This window comes from Cyprinus carpio, chromosome B4 (assembly GCF_018340385.1).
Source record: "Cyprinus carpio isolate SPL01 chromosome B4, ASM1834038v1, whole genome shotgun sequence".
NCBI classification, from domain to species: Eukaryota; Metazoa; Chordata; class Actinopteri; order Cypriniformes; family Cyprinidae; genus Cyprinus; species Cyprinus carpio.
In genome coordinates, this window is record NC_056600.1 from 33,684,571 (window position 1) to 33,706,601 (window position 22,031).

The 22,031-nt window shown below is 38.8% G+C and overlaps 1 pseudogene; it reads left to right on the top strand.

Moving 5' to 3' along the window:
* The first annotated feature begins 4,005 nt into the window (after positions 1-4,005).
* On the top strand, positions 4,006-18,100 carry LOC109089550 (annotated as a pseudogene).
* Positions 18,101-22,031: the final 3,931 nt, after the last annotated feature.

Below are 22,031 nucleotides of genomic sequence, written 5' to 3' on the forward strand. Positions count from 1 at the left end.
ATCTGTTTTAAATATTGATAATCAGCAAATAATCATATTAGAATTATTTCAAAAATACTTAAAACTGAAGACTGGTGTAATGATGCTGAAAAATCACCTTTGATCACAGCAATAAATTACATTTTAAAATATATTAACAAAGAAAAGTGATTTTAAATAGTAATTTTTCACAATATTACTGTTTTTACTGTACTTTGGATCAAATAAATGCAGGCTTGGTGAGCAGAAGACACTTCTTTAAAAACATGAAAAATCTTACTGTTCAAAAACTGTTGACTGGTAGTGATTAGTAATTAGTAAGTGGTATTAATTTTAAATTTAAATTTAGTGTATATAGATTACAGAAATGTTATATTGTAATGTTTATATATATATTTATATATATATATGCATTTCTGAGTTTTAAAGCTTAATTTTCAGCATCATTCTTCTTTTTTTCTGTCACCCTCACTTCTGGAAAGATGGCTAAATCCTCACAAATACCATTTTTCTCTAAGAAGGAATATAATTGTGAGGATACTACCTTTTCTAGTATCTTGGACAGAAAAGGGAGATTCGAGATTGGTCTATAATTGGTCTATATAATGGTCAAGTTGTCTTTTTTTTTAATGTGAGGCTTAATAACAGCCAATTTGAAGCTTTTAGGGAAATATCCTAATGGTATGATGAATTAATAATATTCAAAAAAGGATCTATGACTTCTGGAAGCACCTCTTTTAGGAGCTTAGATGGAATAGGGTCTAACATACATGTTGTTGGTTTCGATGATTTAACAAGTTTATACTATTCTTCCTCTCCTATAGTAGAGAATGAGCGGAACTGTTCCTCAGGGGATCTATAGTGCACTGTCTGATTTGGATTAATCATGATCAGATTATATTTGTAGATCCTACATTAAATCCTGCATTAAATTTATATTTTGACCTAACTATTCGGGGAACAGACATGGTCTTAATGGATTGGACAGCGGAAGTATTTCTGTCATTTAAGCTGTTAGAACAAAAGCCACCATAGCAGTTATTTGAGAATTTGCTTACTAGTCATATTTAGCGTAGCGTCCTGGAGATGTTGTCCGACAGGATTTCTGCACCAACTCTGCTGGGGTGCAGGCCATCAGTGCAAAAAAGCCTAGGACGCTCCCAGAAAAGATTCCAATTATTAACAAAGAGCAGTTTCTGTTCTTTACACCATGATAATAACCATTCATTTAAACAAAAACTCTACTGAACATTTTGTGTCCTCGTTGACACGTGGGAAGCAGTCCTGACACAATGACTGTCGCCGCGGGTGTTGTGCTGTGCCCTATCTCGTTCAGGCTCCTGAAGTCCCTCTTCACTGTCTCCGTCTGCTACAGTGTGGTTTCGTTAAGCCCGACATGTCAGACGATGGAGTCTCCGATGATCACAGCGTCGTGTTCTGTCTTGCGGAGAGAAGCGAAGCGGTTCCGGGTGGAGATCTCGAAGACCGGAAACGGCAGAGGGGAAGAAGTCATTTCCTGGGGCCTGGCTCATGTCCTCCGCTCTACTCCCCAGGGTCCGTGGAGTTCTGGCGCCAGAGTGAAGGACTTTTGGGAAGATTGCATTTTGGGTGCACCGGGCCTGTGCAGAGAAACACACGGAGTAGATGTGTTTATGTTAATCAAGCAACAAAGGAAAGACAGAAAATCACGCACTGCTCTTGACTGAAAAACTCTAGTTGTCCTAAAGATTAACCTAAATATATTTATTGAAATAAATGTTTGAAAGAATGAAGGATATGATAAACAAGTTGCTATAAAGAATGCATAATTAGCCTATATAACCATTGGTATTTCATTTAAAAGAAAACGATGTTCTTCTTCTTTATAAGAAGTGGTTTTATTTAATTTTAAGGCACGTTGTGCGTCACCGCAGGTAAATCAATGTCTATCATGATAAAACCTTAATATCAAATCCAACTTAATATGTTTGGAAGTTTTAGAGAAATGCTTAATTAATGCACTGTAACTAAACCTATTAGATTTTAGCTGACTAAATTTATGGTTTATTTAGTCGACTAAAATTTTATGATATTTAGTCAACTAAAACTAGACTAAAACTAAAAACAATCAAGGTGACTAAAATATGACTAAAACTAAATCAAAATTTGCTGTCAAAATTAACACTGCTCAAGACTATTGTCCGCTCTGTAACTTTCATAACCTGCTTGTATTCTGATTTGATTTTATTTGTATGAAGACAGTCTTTCACAATTGTACTCTAAAAAACTTCCCTACATCCTGGATCAACAATGCATAAACTACATTCAAGACAAGTAAATTATTTTGTGGTTTGACGCTTCGTATTTGACTTGATGCACTTAGGACAGATGTGGTGTGATTATAAACAGTACCATATTCATATAGAAATGCATCTGGAAATGTAACTCACCATAGAAGCATTTGGCCCAAAGATGAATAAGTACTACACCACATGTTGACTGTTGTCTGTAAATTTATATTTAAATCAAGCAAAATTCTTAGGCTTGTGACTCTAACACAAAGTCAGTTAATAACAATCTATTACAATAGTATACTGCAGCAGCTAATAAATGTTAACATATAAACATAAATCAAGAGAGTCTAGAGCAAGTCATAAACATTATTAATTTTTATTTATTTATTTCAAAAGTACAGTAAATTGAAAAAGCAGTGTACTTACTGAGAAATCTTACAGTAATGTCATGATAGGTCAAATAAGACTTCACCGTGGCCTGGATGTGTAACCTAAACTTAATAATACAAACATGAGCTCTCACTGTGCTATATTTATGATTTGTCCATATAAGAACATGCTGTTTATAACTTTGAGAGTCATTATATGACCATGAAATTAGATTCGTATGTGCAGTGATCACTGAGGTTTAATTGCCCAAAAAAAGTCTGCCAGATATATGTATATATTTATTTTTTTAATTTTTTTATTTGGAAGAACTGTCACAGTCCATCTTTGGTAATTAAAGAGGAAATAATATGGATGCTAAATGTCCAAAAACAAATAGTTATTAATATGATAGCTGCCCAAAACATAAGTTGTATATAACCTTTTATCAAAAGTAAAAACTTTTAGTCATCACATTGTGCTAGTCTTGCTTTCACCTCTAAAATTAAATAGTAGTGACAGCTGACTGCTTCTTCACATCTGAACCAAGTTCCTCCTCTTTGCCAAGATTGAAATAAGATGCAACATTGAAATAAGACCTCAGTGACATCAAATTAAACATTGTAAACAAACACAAACACTCAGCAAGAAAGCCTACATTAAAAAGAAGAGACACAACATTAGAAAAAAAATGGACTGTTAAACTTTTATACCATATAAGTGTATTATCCAAAAGTCTATGACTAAAATTAAATACAATTAAAGTTAAAACATATCAACATCATGAATTTAAGTATAGAAAGGCTGTTCAGTTGATCTAAACCATGAGAATAATTAAAATATCACATGCTCCAGCAAACCAACAAAACAAATGAAGGACAACGTGTTGCTATTTTCCACTAGGACTGAGATGCATCATCATAAACCATATAGAATAACATGACCAAATCCAGCTGAACAGTTCAGCTGAGTCTTCAGTAAAGATACTATATATCTATCTATCTGTCTATAAATAAAAATACATAAACAAAAATCTATTATACACTATCTATCTATCTATCTATCTATCTATCTATCTATCTATCTATCTATCTACCTACCTACCTACCCACCCATCTATCTATAATTATATATACATATATAAGTATTTAGTATATAGTCATTTGTAATTTTTATTTTTCAGAATCCTGAACTTGACAGCTGCAATTTCTATCTGAGCATAATACAAGGTAAAGAACTTCCCAACTGATGGTGACAATATGATCTGTTTGGAGGTGTCACTGATTGGAATGTATTAGGAGAGTTAGAGTTGAAAGTTAGACAATGACATACAAAAAGTGAATCTAATTAAGTATATCAGCATGGTGATGTCAGCTGTACTCCATAGTGAAGTACAATCATGGGAGATGGTGAAATGGAGTGTTTCGGCCCGGCGGCCATTTACCTCCGGAAGCCAGAAAGAGAGCGAATCGAGGCTCAGACCGCCCCCTTTGATGCCAAAACAGCATTCTTCGTGACAGATGCAGCTGAGATGTACTTAAAAAGTACTCTTATTAGTATAGAGGCTGGCAAAGCTACTGTCAAAACTCACTGTGGGAAAGTAAGTATCATAAATAAAAAATAATAAAAAAACTATTTCATATGTGACTGTGCTTGAGTCTTCAGAGGTTAAAGTTTTTCACTTTAATAGTGTAGAAATGTGTGTACAAAAGTCTAAACAATGTTCATTACAGACTGTCACAGTAAAAGAAGATGAAATCTTCCCAATGAATCCTCCCAAGTTTGACAAAATGGAGGACATGGCCATGATGACCCACCTCAATGAGCCTTCTGTGCTGTTTAACCTCAAAGAGCGTTACGCAGCATGGATGATCTATGTAAGTAAATCATAATTTATTCCTGGAGTAGGGCAGCAACATTGTAAAACTGGATTTCCATTTCAGACCTACTCTGGCTTGTTCTGCGCCACTGTCAATCCATACAAATGGCTCCCAGTGTACGACGCAGTTGTTGTGGCTGGATACAGAGGCAAAAGAGGATTGAAGCCCCACCTCACATCTTCTTCTCCATCTCTGACAACGCCTACCAGTTCATGCTCACTGGTAAGTGGATTCCAGCAGTCTCAACAAATAACAGTTAAAAAGACAATGAAATTGTGACAGAGTTCATAGAAAAGCTAAATGAACTCCAAATGCTTCATAACAGCCATTATTTTGAATTATTTTATCTTCTATGTGTACTTATATGAATAAATAACTGAAATGTTAACTTTAGGATATAACCTATTATCTAATGACAATGCAAAAAAACAAACAAACAAACAAACAAACAAACTTTTTTTTAACTACTTCATAGCTTCAAGTTAATATAGAGTGCTACCTATTTTATATATCCTGTTAATATTTCACGGTTTAATTTCAGATCGTGAGAACCAGTCTGTTCTGATTACGTGAGTAAATATTATTCTTCTGACACAACCTGAAGCATTTCAATTATAAATGCAAATCAGTAAAAGATTTATGACTAAATGATGATCTCATAAATCTCCAGTGGAGAATCTGGTGCAGGAAAGACTGTGAACACAAAACGTGTCATTCAGTACTTTTGCAACTGTTGCGATGGCTGGTCCAAAGAAGACAGACTCTGGCCCTGGAAAAATGCAGGTTAGTGAATATCTATTCTAGACAATGTTATTGAGGACAGTGTTTGTGATTCACCTCACGACTACCCACTGTGCTACAATTACATCTAGGGATCACTGGAAGACCAGATCATTGCAGCCAACCCTCTGCTGGAGGCTTATGGTAACGCCAAGACTATAAGGAACGACAACTCCTCTCGTTTTGTAAGTTGCACCTACGAATCATCATTAATAACATCATACACTTTTTTAAATCACAAACAGCTTTTATCAATGATTTCAATCTAGGGTAAATTCATCAGGATTCACTTTTCGGGCACTGGTAAACTGGCCAAAGCAGATATTGAAACTTGTGAGTCAACACAGTTTTTAGACAAACATTTTATTTGGAGTCTAAGATTGGGTTAATAAATTGAACACAATGTCTTTTCTTCCTCTTTTTTTTTTCTTGGAAAGATCTGCTAGAAAGTCAAGGGTAACATTCCAGCTGTCTGCTGAGAGGAGCTACCACATCTTCTACCAGCTCATGACTGGACACAAGCCAGAGCTGCTCGGTGAGAAATAAACAGGATTGTGTTTTCACTTATTTCTATGTTTGAGAGCACTGGCAACATACTGCACTTCAATTCTTTACAGAGGCCCTGCTCATCACCACAAACCCTTACGACTATCCAATGATCAGCCAGGGTGAAATCACTGTCAAGAGCATCGATGATGTGGAGGAGTTCATTGCCACAGATGTATGTGGACAGCTGAAATATTATTATTAGTAGTAGTATTTTTAGATTTTATGCAAAATTTCTGAGCAAACAAACATCAGAAAAACACCAGCTTGAACTGAATACTGCATGACACAGTATAAAATACTCCAATAAACAATATGATTTATTTGGTCTGTGTAAAAACAGACTGCCATTGACATTCTGGGCTTCAATGCTGATGAGAAGATCAGCATCTACAAGCTGACAGGTGCTGTGATGCATCATGGGGCCATGAAGTTCAAACAGAAGCAGAGAGAGGAGCAGGCCGAACCTGACGGCAATGAGGGTAAGATTGAATTTTAGCACAAATGAACATATAAACATTCACTTAATTAGCAACAATAATGCATAAAACTCTGCTTCCTTAGCGGCTGATAAAATCTCCTACCTCATGGGCATCAACTCCGCTGACATGCTGAAAGCTCTGTGTTACCCCAGAGTTAAGGTCGGGAATGAGATGGTGACCAAAGGCCAGACAGTACCACAGGTGATGACTTCATCAACACATTTAACTTGTGGATACGTCTCAGACATGTCTCAGACATAGTCATCGTGAGAAGTAAGGGTAATAATATAATCTATTCTACAATGACCTTTGAATTTCTCAGGTGAACAATGCAGTCTCTGCACTCTGCAAGTCTGTCTATGAGAAAATGTTCTTGTGGATGGTTGTCCGTATCAATGAGATGTTGAACACGACGAATCCTAGAGAGTACTACATCGGTGTGCTGGACATCGCTGGATTTGAGATCTTTGATGTGAGTATCAGTCATTAATGTCTCTGAAAGAATCAAGACATACAAGATAAGAGTCAGTTGCAATAATTGCTTCTGTTGAATTATCAGTTCAACAGCTTGGAGCAGCTTTGCATTAACTTCACAAATGAGAAACTGCAACAGTTCTTCAACCACACCATGTTTGTTCTGGAGCAAGAGGAGTACAAGAAAGAAGGCATTGATTGGGCATTCATTGACTTTGGTATGGACTTGGCTGCCTGCATTGAGCTCATTGAGAAGGTAAGAGGATATTTGGTAAATAAAAATAACTATTCTCACTGTGCCTGTATTTGAGTGTGAATATTTCTTCAACAGCCAATGGGAATCTTTTCCATCCTTGAAGAGGAGTGCATGTTCCCAAAGGCTACGGACACAAGCTTCAAAAACAAGCTGCATGACCAGCATCTGGGAAAATGTTCAGCTTTCCAGAAGCCCAAGCCTGGCAAAGGGAAGGCAGAGGCCCACTTCTCTCTGGTGCACTACGCCGGCACTGTGGACTACAACATTAGTGGCTGGTTGAGAAGAGACAAGGATCCACTGAACGACTCTGTTGTGCAACTTTACCAAAAGTCAGCACTCAAAGTGCTGGCCTTGCTGTATGTCGCTGTGCCAGAAGGTACAAGCATCTCTATTTCCTCAAGTCCTTTGTGTTTTAATTATGTACAAGACACCTGCTTACAAAAACTAAAAAAATAAATAAATAAATAAGATCATCAGAAAGCAACAAACTGTGTGATCACAGATTTTGGAGTTTCAAAATATGAAGTATATCTATGCAAGAGAACAGTTAGATTCAACAAGATGTAAATAGAGATTTATTGAAGGGTTTAATGGACATCAACACAAGATTAACAGAAAAAAACTTCTGTCATTGATATACAGCAGAGGCAGCTGGAAAGAAAGGAGGCAAGAAGAAGGGTGGTTCCTTCCAGACGGTGTCTGCAGTTTTTAGGGTAAACAGATTCTCTCTCTTATTGAAGTTTGTGTATTTTTCACCATTACAGATTAGATTAATCACAAAAATTTCCACAGGAGAACTTGGGTAAGCTGATGACTAACCTGAGGAGCACTCACCCTCACTTTGTGCGCTGCTTGATTCCTAATGAATCCAAGACTCCAGGTAATCTTGATACTTAAAGACTCAAATACATCACAGTTTTAAAAAAAATGTCTGGAACCTTAAGAACATTTGCATTTCAGGTCTGATGGAGAACTTCCTGGTTATCCACCAGCTCAGGTGTAATGGTGTGCTGGAGGGCATCAGAATCTGCACGAAGGGTTTTCCCAGCAGAATCCACTACGGTGACTTCAAGCAGAGGTAAAGACATCTTTTTGCAACTTCTTACTTAGAGATGATGTATCACCTAATCTTCACTTCTTTACATATTTCTCAAGAATACTACTTTCCCCTAAATGTCCTCTAGATACAAAGTATTAAAACGCTAGCGTCATCCCTGAGGGACAGTTCATTGACAACAAAAAGGCTACAGAGAGAAACTCTTGGGCTCTAATTGATGTTGACCACAACCAATACAAATTTGGACACACCAAGGTGAGCTGTTCACCAAATACACCATACAAAACAAAACCAACTCAACCCTTCCCATCCATTACTCACCCACAAAACAAACAAATACAATATAAATAATACTCAATCTAATAAATATATGTTCAAGTCTATGCTTTGTGTCAGTCAAGTTTTTCCACACCAAATTACACAAAACATTTCTATATGGACCCCACTTTGTGTACCGGACACTGTCATGCCTCCTTGATCTGTTACATCAAAAAAGAAAGGACAGAATACTCTCAAATGTCATTCGATACTATAGTATAGAACATAAAATAGTTATTTCCCCACTGGAATTAATGGAACAGCCAAACTTAATTATTATTAGGGCCATATCCCAGGCCACATCAACACTGAAAAGGACTCATTGGCTTCTTCAACACTACACCACTAATATATTACAAATGTTCTTGTAGGTGTTCTTTAAAGCTGGTCTGTTGGGTACTCTTGAGGAAATGAGAGATGAAAAACTATCAAGTCTGGTTACCATGACTCAGGCTTTGGCCAGAGGATATGTCATGAGGAAGGAGTTTGTCAAAATGACGGAGAGGAGGTACAACATACAATAATGTTTGGAACACAACTGTTTAGTAGCACAGAGTGATAAAGGCTGATTTACTGATTACAATTTACACAGGGAGGCAATTTATTCCATCCAATACAACATCCGCTCATTCATGAATGTAAAACATTGGCCATGGATGAAGGTGTACTTCAAGATCAAGCCTCTTCTGAAGACTGCAGAGAGTGAAAAAGAAATGGCATCAATGAAGGAGAACTTTGAGAAAATGAAAGAAGATTTAACAAAGGCATTAGCTAAAAAGAAGGAGCTTGAGGAGAAAATGGTGTCACTTGTTCAGGAGAAAAACGATCTTCTACTGCAAGTAACTTCTGTGAGTATTTCAGCTCTTGTTTATCCCAATATGGATCCTACAGCTATGAACATAAGTAGGGATGCACCGATATGAAAATTTTGGCCGATACCGATAGCCGATAATTCTTTAAATATGAAAGCCGATATCCGATATGTTGGCCACTAAATCTGAATCCACATTTCACAGAATTTTTGAGAGCCTGATTACCAAAAAAGTCTCAACATTAAAAGGCATTAATCACTTCAACATAAATCAAACATAAAACAGCCTTACAAATAAATAAAATATTGCTTAAATAATGGAAACAAGTTACTGGACAACATTACTTACGTGTAAAAAATATATATATTTTTCTGATGGGGGGCAGACGATAAGACGATGAAGTGTGTTGAAAGACGATAATCATGTAAGGAATATAGCCAGAAATATTGTCAAACTCATTAAATATTGGTATTATTAAGAGTACTTGGCATTTCCAATGAATGTAGGCCTGTTATTTTCTGTCTAATATTATAAGGTTACTTTTATTATTAAATGAATATTAGAATTAATTTGCTTCACAACAATTTCATAGCGCATCACCGCATAACTGACACGCTCCCAGACAGCAAGCAGTTTCGGCCCAGATACGGCCCACATCTGGCCAGCATGGATTTCATTCGGGTCAGATGTGGGCCGGATCTGGGCCGAAACTGCTTGCTGTCTGGGCTGTGACTCGCAGCCTGTGAGCAAAATAAAAAAGCTCTATTATAGCCCACAACGAGTCATAGCCCTACAGCCTAAATAAAATTGTTACACTTCAGTAACACTTTATCAATGAAGCAAAAGAGCAGCTTTATTTTATGCACCGACTTTAAAAACAACCGGTTCAACATGAAATATGTTTCTTCTCATTGTTTTCACTATGTTCGGGCCACAAGAGAAACATTAAAGAAATAAATTAAAACAGTTATATATACCACATATTAGGAGATTTGTCTCGTCATCTCTGAGAGAATATGCGCTGTTAATGCGTGTGTCGTCAGATGCCGAAAGTGCGGTCAGTTTTTACTTTCAATATCATGGTGAAAGACGTTCACCGGCATAAGTTTGACTTGCACAAAGTTTGCACGTTGCTTGTATGATATCCACTGGCTCGCCTTCACAGTTTAAAATAGAATTAGCCTATTTCCAAAACTGCAATGCACCTGTGCTACAACCCGAATAGTCAGATGTGTCGTGGACATGCTCTTGGCTCTTCCTGTAAAAACGTGCTGAAACACGGCAAATAAACACAATTAATTCACAACTTTTTTATTACGGTAATATTCTCTTTATAATATTACGTTTATGACATTCCCAATTATAGTTATTAATGTTGTGCATTGATGTTCAACCTGCGTGTGTGAAGCTGAAGAGCTGAATGAACACCGGTAAACTGAAGTGCTGCCAGCTTATTTAACTTAAGGAAACGCATCATATATTCAGATATTTATACAACATTAAATATAATATTACAACTTATATATTTACAAAAAGATGCAAATTCACATGTGAACTCGAACTAAGTTATGTGCTAATCAGAATGTGTAACTTCTATTGTGGATGCGCTCTTGGCTCTTCCTGCAACAACACGCTGAAACACAGAAACCAAACCAAAAGAATTCATAACGTTTTATTATAACGTTATTATAACGTTTTCTCGTTATAATGTTTATATATATATATATATATATATATATGATCTCATTCATTATTATTACTGTTGTAAGCTGCTGTTTGAGCTGCATGTGCTGAGCTAAAGCCAGCAGCAACGCAAAAAAATCAATTGCACAAAAAACACTGTAAACGTAAATGCACAAGCGAACTTGACTGTGCTATTCATGTGTGGATACATTGTGAATGCACTCTTCCCTTAACAACGCGCTAAAACATGGGTGAACAAAGATTCCTTTACATTATTTTACAGTCGCTAATGATCTCATTATAAAATGACAGACTTGCCCTGCACATGTTGCAGTTCACTGTATTTTCCTTTTCGAGGTGATTCGAATAATATTTCAAGCAATTAAAAACATCATGGTGAACAGTGCGCATCTGAAGTGTCTCTGCAGGAAATAATGCATTATTTTTCGGCTCTAAGATATCGGTCAAATTCTCTTAGCGGTTCGATAACAATAACAGAAAAATTTCAATTTATCAGCCAATACCGATATGGTGGCTGTTATATTGTGCATCTCTAAACATAAGTCATTAACTATATCCATGTCAATGAACAGGAATCTGAAAACCTCTCTGATGCTGAGGAGAGATGTGAAGGGCTCATCAAAAGCAAGATCCAGCTTGAAGGCAAACTCAAAGAGACAACCGAGAGACTGGAGGATGAGGAGGAAATCAATGCTAAACTGACTGCCAAGAAGAGGAAAACTGGAGGACGAATGCTCTGAGCTGAAAAAAGACATTGATGACCTGGAGCTCACCTTGGCAAAAGTGGAGAAGGAGAAACATGCAACAGAGAATAAAGTCAGTATATATATCATATATTAGGTCATGTTGTGTCCCTTTTTTCCAAACCGTGACCAACTCCAGTCTCCCTTTTCAGCAGAATGCGATAAATCCACTCAACCAATCACAGCACACCATTCCACACACCCCAGACAGTAATGGCGGCGCTTTGAATACACCCAGCATCCTAGTTTTCCTCATCTACTTTGTACTTTGTGATCAACAAACAAGGACTGCACCATGAATCACATTTGATTGTCATGCGCATCTCGTCAGTAAAGCCAATTCGGTGATTAATAGTACCGGTAAATCTCCATCACGTGCTTCTGCTTTCAGATGGAGCAGCATTTAATACACAGAGCCGTAAATCACAGACAAGCTACAAAATATTGAGTTCATTAGATGAATCTCATTCGATTATGAACGCAATATTGCCTAGCTTGTCAGTGATCTACAAATAAAGTGTTTTTATTAATGCCATTTATATTTTTGTTAATACAGCGTATAGCACTAGTCAACTAAATGAATGTAACACTGCAAAGACAAATGCACTTTCGGAAGCTGAATGTAAGGGAAATGTTATTTTGGAATTTCTGTGGTCTAATGTGATATTGCTGATCATATTCTTGTTCATGAAGAAATTTTCTTTTATTGTTATAATTAATTTATAGCAAACAAGATGACCCGTTGAATTCATTTTGAGAGCGATGACCGGTGAATGTATTTTTAGTCCAGTGCCTGTATATAAGATTAGTACTGACCAAAATTCAGAGGCTGTCATATATGGATCAACTTACTATGTTGTGTAAATAACTTTCAATAACCCAATAACCCATTTGATTCAATGGATTTATTACATTTAAAAAACAATAACATTTTATAATAAATATTTGAAAATCAAAATCTGGATTAGAATTTTTAATATTATTATAACCTAAAGATGCTATGTGAAAGTCTGAAACAGAAAATATAGGTTTTCATCTTGCCACTTTCTTGGTAAAGAAAACACATTTTTACTCAAATTAATCAAAATGGATTTATAGCGTTTTGGAACCAAACTCTTCATATACACTGCAGATTGTGATTCAGACTCTTGATTATGAAACCAGTAATTAATGTTTCCATTTAGGTGAAAAACCTGACAGAGGAGATGGCCTCTCAAGATGAGAGCATTGCCAAGCTGACCAAAGAGAAGAAAGCCCTCCAAGAGGCACACCAGCAGACTCTTGATGACCTTCAGGCAGAGGAGGACAAAGTCAACACTCTGACTAAAGCTAAGACAAAGCTTGAGCAGCAAGTGGACGATGTAAGATGTTTGGCATAGGAATAAGAACATGAATCAATAAGAAATCAAATTTATTGCTCTATACCAGATTTTAATGTTCCAGTTTCTGTAACAATAGCTTGAGGGCTCATTGGAGCAAGAGAAGAAACTTCGTATGGACCTTGAGAGAGTCAAAAGGAAGCTTGAGGGTGATCTGAAACTGGCCCAGGAGTCCATAATGGACCTGGAGAATGAAAAACAGCAATCAGATGAGAAAATCAAAAAGTGAGTGGTCATCAGATTTTGAACTTTACATAATTACAGAAAATAAGTATTTGGCACATTTAACAAAACAATACTTTAAAAACAGGAAGGATTTTGAGATAAGTCAGTTTCTCATAAAGAAATATTATCAAAATTATTTTGAAAAAAATCTAAACAAAAAAATCAAATAACTTCAATTAAAACTATCTTTAATCTTTCTGATGTGAAATGGTGAAGTTAGATGCACAGCTGGAAAAATCCATATTACAAATATCAGTAAAGAAGACTTTTTTTTTTATTTAGGCCCGTATCGAGGAGCTGGAAGAGGAAATTGAGGCAGAGCGATCTGCTCGTGCCAAAGTGGAGAAACAGAGAGCTGATCTTTCCAGGGAACTTGAAGAGATCAGCGAGAGGCTTGAGGAAGCTGGTGGTGCCACTGCTGCGCAGATTGAGATGAACAAGAAGCGTGAAGCCGAATTCCAGAAGATGCGTCGTGATTTGGAAGAGTCTACCCTGCAGCATGAAGCTACAGCTGCAGCTCTCCGAAAGAAGCAGGCAGACAGTGTGGCTGAACTCGGAGAACAGATCGACAACCTCCAGCGGATCAAGCAGAAGCTGGAGAAGGAGAAGAGTGAATACAAGATGGAGATTGATGATTTGTCAAGCAACATGGAGGCTGTGGCTAAAGCAAAGGTAATGTCACTAGATTATCATTAATAAGTACAAAATCATCTTTACAAACATATTCATATAATCTCTAATCTCTTTAGGGTAATTTAGAGAAGATGTGCCGCACTCTTGAAGACCAGCTGAGTGAAATCAAGGCCAAAAGTGATGAAAATAGTCGCCAGTTGAACGACATGAATGCACAACGAGCAAGACTTCAGACTGAAAATGGTAAGAGAGTAAGCTACACATGTAAAAAATCTTAAAACAAAATTGAATAAAAAGATTCTGTTATTATATTTCATGCCAATATCTGTAACCTGTTTCTAAGGTGAATTTAGCCGTCAGCTGGAAGAGAAAGAAGCACTTGTTTCACAGTTAACTAGAGGAAAACAGGCTTTTACTCAGCAAATTGAAGATCTCAAAAGACATGTTGAGGAAGAAGTCAAGGTAGAGTTGCAAATATTACTTTGCTTTGATAATCAAATTATTTTTAATGTTTTTGTTTTTTTGTTTTTTTGAAAATCCAAGCCGTCGTGTAGATAGTAGAGTGTTTAAAATCCCAAAATGTGCCACCCTATAGGCCAAGAATGCTCTGGCCCATGCAGTTCAGTCTGCCCGGCCATGACTGTGACTTGCTCAGAGAGCAGTATGAGGAGGAGCAGGAGGCCAAAGCTGAACTCCAGCGTGGAATGTCTAAGGCCAACAGTGAGGTGGCCCAGTGGAGAGCCAAATATGAGACTGATGCCATCCAACGCACTGAAGAGCTTGAGGAATCCAAGTAAATACAGCAAAGAAAAAAGACTTGAGTACCCTACATTTAATTTCACAAATATTAGTTAGATTTCATCATTTAATACAACTTTCTTCAGGAAAAAGCTGGCACAGCGTCTGCAGGATGCTGAAGAATCCATTGAGGCAGTGAACTCCAAGTGTGCCTCTCTGGAAAAGACCAAACAGAGGCTGCAGAGTGAAGTAGAGGACCTCATGATTGATGGGGAGAGGGCAAATGCATTGGCTGCCAACCTTGACAAGAAGCAGAGAAACTTTGATAAGGTAAGAAAGATGTGGATAATCTTCATATCTAAACCTTGAACCATGGACTTGGCTAATTAACAATGATTACCCTTTTCTCCAGGTCCTAGCAGACTGGAAACAGAAGTATGAGGAAAGCCAGGCTGAACTAGAAGCTGCTCAGAAAGAAGCTCGTTCTCTCAGCACTGAGCTTTTCAAAATGAAGAACTCCTATGAAGAAGCTCTTGACCACCTCGAGACCCTGAAGAGGGAGAACAAGAATCTGCAACGTAAATGGCACTTTTATTTTTACAGCAAGGAATTTTAAAAATTGAGATTCATTTAAAAACAGAAAATGACGTACAATTGATTTTTAAATACTTTCAGAGGAGATTTCTGACCTCTCTGAGCAGCTTGGAGAGACTGGAAAGAGCATTCATGAGATAGAGAAAGCCAAGAAGACAGTGGAGTCCGAGAAAGCAGAGATCCAGACTGCACTAGAAGAAGCCGAGGTGCCATTCCTTTTGCTACAATACTAACATCACACTAGTGCTTTGAATAATATTAAAACATTGTATATGTAGTGGTTCAAAACCTTAAATGAATGTAATTATTTCCTTCTTAAACAATCACAAATATACCTGCCATAACTCTGGAGCCATATAGTACAATTTTACAAGTTTAAAAAGTAAATTATTTCATTTTTTCCTTGCAGGGCACCCTGGAGCATGAAGAGTCCAAGATTCTTCGTGTGCAGCTGGAGCTGAACCAGGTGAAGAGCGAGATTGACAGGAAGCTGGCTGAGAAGGATGAGGAGATGGAACAGATCAAGAGGAACAGTCAAAGAGTGTTGGATTCCATGCAGAGCACTCTGGATTCTGAGGTCAGGAGCAGAAATGATGCCCTGAGAGTCAAAAAGAAGATGGAAGGAGATCTGAATGAGATGGAGGTCCAGTTGAGTCATGCCAACCGCCAGGCTGCTGAGGCCCAGAAACAGCTCAGGAACGTCCAAGGACAACTCAAGGTATCTCTCTGTAGAATGAGGAGTTTAAGTGTTTGATCATATGAATATGACACATGAATTAACTGAAGCATGGCATGCAACTAACAAAGAAAGAACAATGCCACAGGATGCCCAACTGCACCTTGATGAAGCTGTCAGAGGACAAGAGGACATGAAGGAGCAGGTGGCCATGGTGGAGCGCAGAAATAGCCTAATGCAAGCAGAGATTGAGGAGCTGAGAGCTGGCCTGGAGCAAACAGAGAGAGGACGCAAAGTGGCAGAGCAGGAGCTGGTGGATGCCAGCGAACGTGTGGGACTGTTACACTCACAAGTACAAAAAGATTATTAAATACTAAGAGCAAATTCAGATTACATGATAAATTATTAGTTAAATAGACACTAAACTACCTGCTTAAATCCTGCAGAATACGAGTCTTATTAACACCAAGAAGAAGCTTGAGAATGATCTGCTCCAGGTTCAAGGTGAGGTGGATGATGCAGTCCAGGAGGCCAGAAATGCAGAGGAGAAGGCCAAAGAAGGCCATCACTGATGTGCGTGTTTGCAATATGTTACTCTATGCTAATTTAAACAGTTATTTGACTTTGTTTAGCTGCAAGTGGTAGCAGAGAGAACATTCATGGAAGCTAATTCTATCTATATTGGTTAGCTCGTTTTCATTGGCCTATATTTCAGGCTGCCATGATGGCTGAGGAGCTGAAGAAGGAGCAGGACACCAGTGCTCACCTGGAGAGGATGAAGAAGAACATGGAGGTGACTGTCAAAGACCTGCAGCACCGTCTGGATGAGGCTGAGAGTCTGGCCATGAAGGGTGGAAAGAAACAGCTCCAGAAACTGGAGTCCAGGGTAAATTACAGACTTAGGGTGTACTCATACTAGGAACGGTTGCCTTCTAACGAGCCATAGTGCGATTATACAATGATTATGGAGTCAGATGACACTGATGGAGGAATTTGCAGCTATACTCACAAAGTATAAATGATGTTCATCAATTGAAAACCAGACCTGTTACAAATCTATATTACTCAACTCAATACTCAAATTAACTAAAAACTGCTACTTTTCAAGTAGTACTAAATGTTTTTTGTATAAAATATGATAGTAGTGCACACACAGTTAGTAGCTGTCCCGTGCTCTGGTGCAGTTAGCGACCACACTACATGTGTATCACGCCAGAGCCCAACTGACCCACCATGCTCTGGCTCACCTCTTCAAGCGGGCTCAGAACATGGTTCGGTACCGTGCTCAGATATGGTACAGAGTGATCACACTAGTCAAAAGAAATTAACTTTGGGGGTGCTCGGGAATGGTTCAGATCGCCTAGTGTGAGTAACCCTTAGATGAACTGGCCATGGCAGAGATTTCACAGTTATAACAATAACTCTCTACTGAAGGTGCATGAGTTGGAAGCTGAAGTTGAAGCTGAACAGAGACGTGGTGCAGACGCTGTGAAAGGAGTGCGCAAATATGAAAGGAGAGTGAAGGAGCTCACCTACCAGGTAAAACTACACACAAATTAGATATTCAACACCTTTCATGATGATATACTTAGTTTAACCGAGACCATAAACAATTTTACACCCAAAGACTGAGGAGGACAAGAAGAACGTGACTCGCCTGCAGGATCTGGTAGACAAGCTGCAGCTGAAAGTGAAGGCCTACAAACGCCAAGCTGAAGAAGCTGTAAGTCTAATGTCAAATGTCTCGAGTGTGAAGCTTTGACATTTTCTATTCAATACACTCAGTGCCATGAGTGCAATGCTCTGAAAGGGGTTTGATATCTTGTGTCATCCTAACAGGAGGAGCAGGCCAACACTCACCTGTCCAGGTACAGGAAGGTCCAGCATGAGCTGGAGGAGTCTCATGAGCGCGCTGACATCGCCGAGTCCCAGGTCAACAAGCTGAGAGCCAAGAGCCGTGAAGCTGGGAAGGTAACAACAGATGATGATTATGTAGAGAAAAGTGACTTTTTTACATAAAATCTATGAAACATTTTAAACAATGTTTTTGAATTCTTTTATTTATTAATTTTTTGCTTTTTTTAAGACTAAAGTTGAAGAATGAAGACAAGAAACTACACATACAAGCAAGCATATGACTGACTTGTGCTGAGTTCTTCTGTGTCCATTAAATGGCAGAGTTTGACTTTGTTCTTCATTCTTTTTTCCACTTTCAAACTTCATCTCTTACTCAATCACTGTTTTAAAAGACAACTCATGAGGCATGATATGGCAAAGAACACAAATGCAGAGTACTGAAATTGTGATAGTGACATAAAGAACCCAAAAATGAAAAGCAAGGAAAAAAAAAAAAAACCTAAAACCGGAAAACAGCCTGACCTTCATAACAAAAATGTGAACTTGTCTTTGTATGTCAGTTTGGATGAAAGTGTCTGCTAAGTGCATAAATGTAAATGTGTTGGAATAAACCAAAAGTCACTGGCAAATAAGAACACAAAATACTCAAGGAGACAAAAGAAAATGGGCATATTAATGCACTGTAAAAAAGGCATTACATGAAACCATGACAACAAAGGAAATACCAAAATACAAAGGGAAGGGGAAACATGAACACAGAAAAGTCAAGAAGAGGTGTTAGTGAGGCCAGCAGGGGGCGCTTACCCTGTGGTCTGTGTGGGTCCTAACACCCCAGTAGCGTATAGTGATGGGGACACTATACTGTAAAAAGCACCTTTCTTTGGATGAGATGTTAAACCGAGGTCCTGACTCTCTGTGGTCATTAAAAATCCCATGGCACTTTTCATAAAGAGTAGGGGTGTAACCCCGGTGTCCGGGCCAAATTCTCTCCACTGGCCCTTGTCAGTCATGGTCTCCTAATAATCCCATCCACAGATTTGGCTTTATCTCTCTCTCCCTCTCCACCTGTAGCTGGTGTGTGGTGAGTGCACTGGCACCGATGTACTGTGGCTGCCGTCGCATCATCCAGGTGGATGCTGCACACTGGTGGTGTTTAAGGAGAGACCCCCTCATATGATTGTAAAGCACTTTGGGTGCACAGCGATACACAGTAAAATGCTATATAAATGCCTCATTCATTCACAACAAAAATTCAAAATAAGTTTGCTTTCAAAATGCTGCATACCAAAATGTATGAACGTTACATGCAGAGCCATTGAGAAAGTTGCAACATGCTTTGATCTTCCTGCCATGTGGCCAAGTGGTTCATGGAGCTCTCAATAGTTCCAAACAACTCTGTGCTGTCTATATGTTTGATTGGGTTATATGGGACAGACAGCAGTTTTACTATATTTGCAGCAATTTCTAGTACTTATGTGCATTGATAACTACACTGACTTCATTTTACAATAATATTTTATTCTTTGGAGTGATAAAAATACAGCATTGCTAGGTTCTCATAGCCCTTTGCAGTTATATGTGACCAAACACCTTACATGTAACTTTTAATCAATTAAATAATTTTACTATATTTTCATTCAGTTCTATTTAGTTATTATTTTGATGAGATTTTTGGCGCTAAATGATATGTGCACCCATGAATGACCAAATAAAATATAACATTCTCTAATTTATTCATTATTTATATCATTATGTAGCATTTAGGGTTAAAATGGAGAAAACGTTTTTAAATTGCAGTGCAAAGAGAAAAATAATATTCATATGTAATGCCATGGTTTAACCACTAGATACCCATATGGCCATTTAATAAAAATAGTCTACATGTATTTACCGCTAGTCTAGTTGCTCAAAAGAGTTTTGCCGGTCATAATTGCTTTTTTTTTTTTTTGGGTTTTTGCATAGACAAACATTAAACACTTCATTTCAGTTTAAATTTGTTTTTAAATATTAAATTTAACAAGGTTAATTACTCACTTCCCAGTGTTATTTCATAATATTCACATTACTATACAATATAATAATACAAAAGGCAAGCATATTCAGAATTGAACCAAATAAAAAATAAAACGATGTAATAAAAAAATTTTAAATAATGTTTAAAAAAAAAAAAACAAGGCAACCAATTGCATTCAACAAAACTCTGTATTGTATTCATTGAAACTCATTCAACCTCCTACTGTCAGGTGATCTGAGATGACCCAGAGACTAAAGAAGTTTGCACAATTTATTCAGTCCCAAACACAAACAGACTGCCAGGCGCGATGGAGAAAACACGCTGCAGCTGGAGAACTAAGGATCATATAGCTGCTTCCCGAGTCACAGATCCTCGACTAAAGTGTAGTCCAACTGGAATGAGGCATTAACCGGCGGAGACGGCCCAGGCTGGCAGATAATGGCAATCACGCCTGTAGACGAGGGATCCGGCACGGTAGATCAGGACAGCAGGAATACGGTCGAGCTCTGGTCTGGGACTGGGACTCAGACTCTGAAAAATAGCTGCTAACAAACACACACACACACACACACACACAAACTGCATAAAGCGAGAGGGCGAGAAGCACGTCACACTCACATGAAACAATTCCCAGACACCGACAAGAACAAAAAACAGGGAGAAGTAGGCAGCGCAATCAGCGCGAAGACACAGAACAGGTGCTTGCGCAGGTGTAACAGGGAACAGCTGAACCCAATGAAAGATGAACAATAGGTGAGGAAAAGACACCCAAAACTAGAGTAATCAAACCTGGCTCATGACAGTACCCCTCTCCCGAGGAGCGCTCTCTGGCGGTCCTGAGGAAGAGGACTGGTGAGAGCGAAGGAAATTATCAATGAGTGAGCGGTCCAGGATGTCCCGAGCTGGAATCAAACTTCTATCCTCAGGACCGTTACCCTCCCAATTGATGAGATATTGGTAGCCTCGACCCCGGCGGCGCATGTCCAGCAATCTCCTGACCCTGTATATAGGAGAACTCTCAACAAGAGCGGGACAGTGGGCAGGGCGGGCGGGAGTGCGAACAACCAGCTTAATACATGAGACATGGAAAACCTGGTGGACGCGCCTCAAATTGGGAGGCAATTTGAGCTTAACGGTAGCAGGACTAAGGACTTTGATTATGGAGAAAGGCCCAATGAAACGTGGGGCCAGTTTATGCGACTCGGTCAGTAGTGGTAGATCCTTGGTGGATAACCATACCTTTTGTCCACAGATATATCTAGGTGCTTTAATGCGATGACAATTGGCAGTACGACGGGTACGTTCTCTACTTCGACATAGGGCGGACCTAACAGCTCTCTAAGTAAGTTGGCAACGACGGATAAATGCTTGGACCGAGGGAACTGAAGTCTCAGTCTCCTGAGAGGGAAACAGAGGGGGCTGATACCCTAATGAAGACTGAAATGGGGATAACGCGGTAGCCGACGAGGGAAGAGAATTATGGGCGAACTACTCGACCCAGGGAAGTTGCTCGCACCATGACGCTGGATTGCGAAAAGCCAAAGTACGGAGATAAGATCTGGTTAGTACGCTCTACTTGCCTGTTAGTCTGGGGATAAAATCCTGAGGATAAATTGGCAGACGCACCAATCAATCGGGAGAATTCTCTCCCCTGTCCGAGACGATGTCAGTGGGGAGACCGTGCAAACGGAAAACGTTCTCAATAATAATTTGCGCGGTCTCCTTGGCAGAGGGGAGCTTGTTAAGCGGTACGAAATGGGCCACTTACAAAAAACGATCGACTATAGTCAGCTGACCGGATATATTCGAAGTTTCTATGATCCGTCCATACAATGAACGGAACAGAGGAACCCTCTTACCAGTGGCACCACTCGCCTAAAGCCAAACGAATGGAAAGAAGCTCGCGGTTACCGATGTCGTAATTTCGTTCAGCAGATGAGAGGCGGTGCCAGAAGAACGTGCAAGGATGGATCTAATTATCAGTAGGGGAATGCTGGGAAAGTACAGCGCCCACGGCGATATCAGAGGCATCGACCTCCACATTGTCTCGTTGGATCAGGCGTGATGAGAATGGGTGCTGAAGTGAACAGCTCCTTCAGTCTAATAAAAGCGCGCTGAGCTCTCTTGGTCCCATCCCAGGAAACGCTGGAGAGCAGTACGAGAATCTGGGACAGGCCACTCTATCACCGCGCGTACCTTAGTCGGATCCATGCTGATGCTGTCAGCAGAGATCACCGAACCCAGG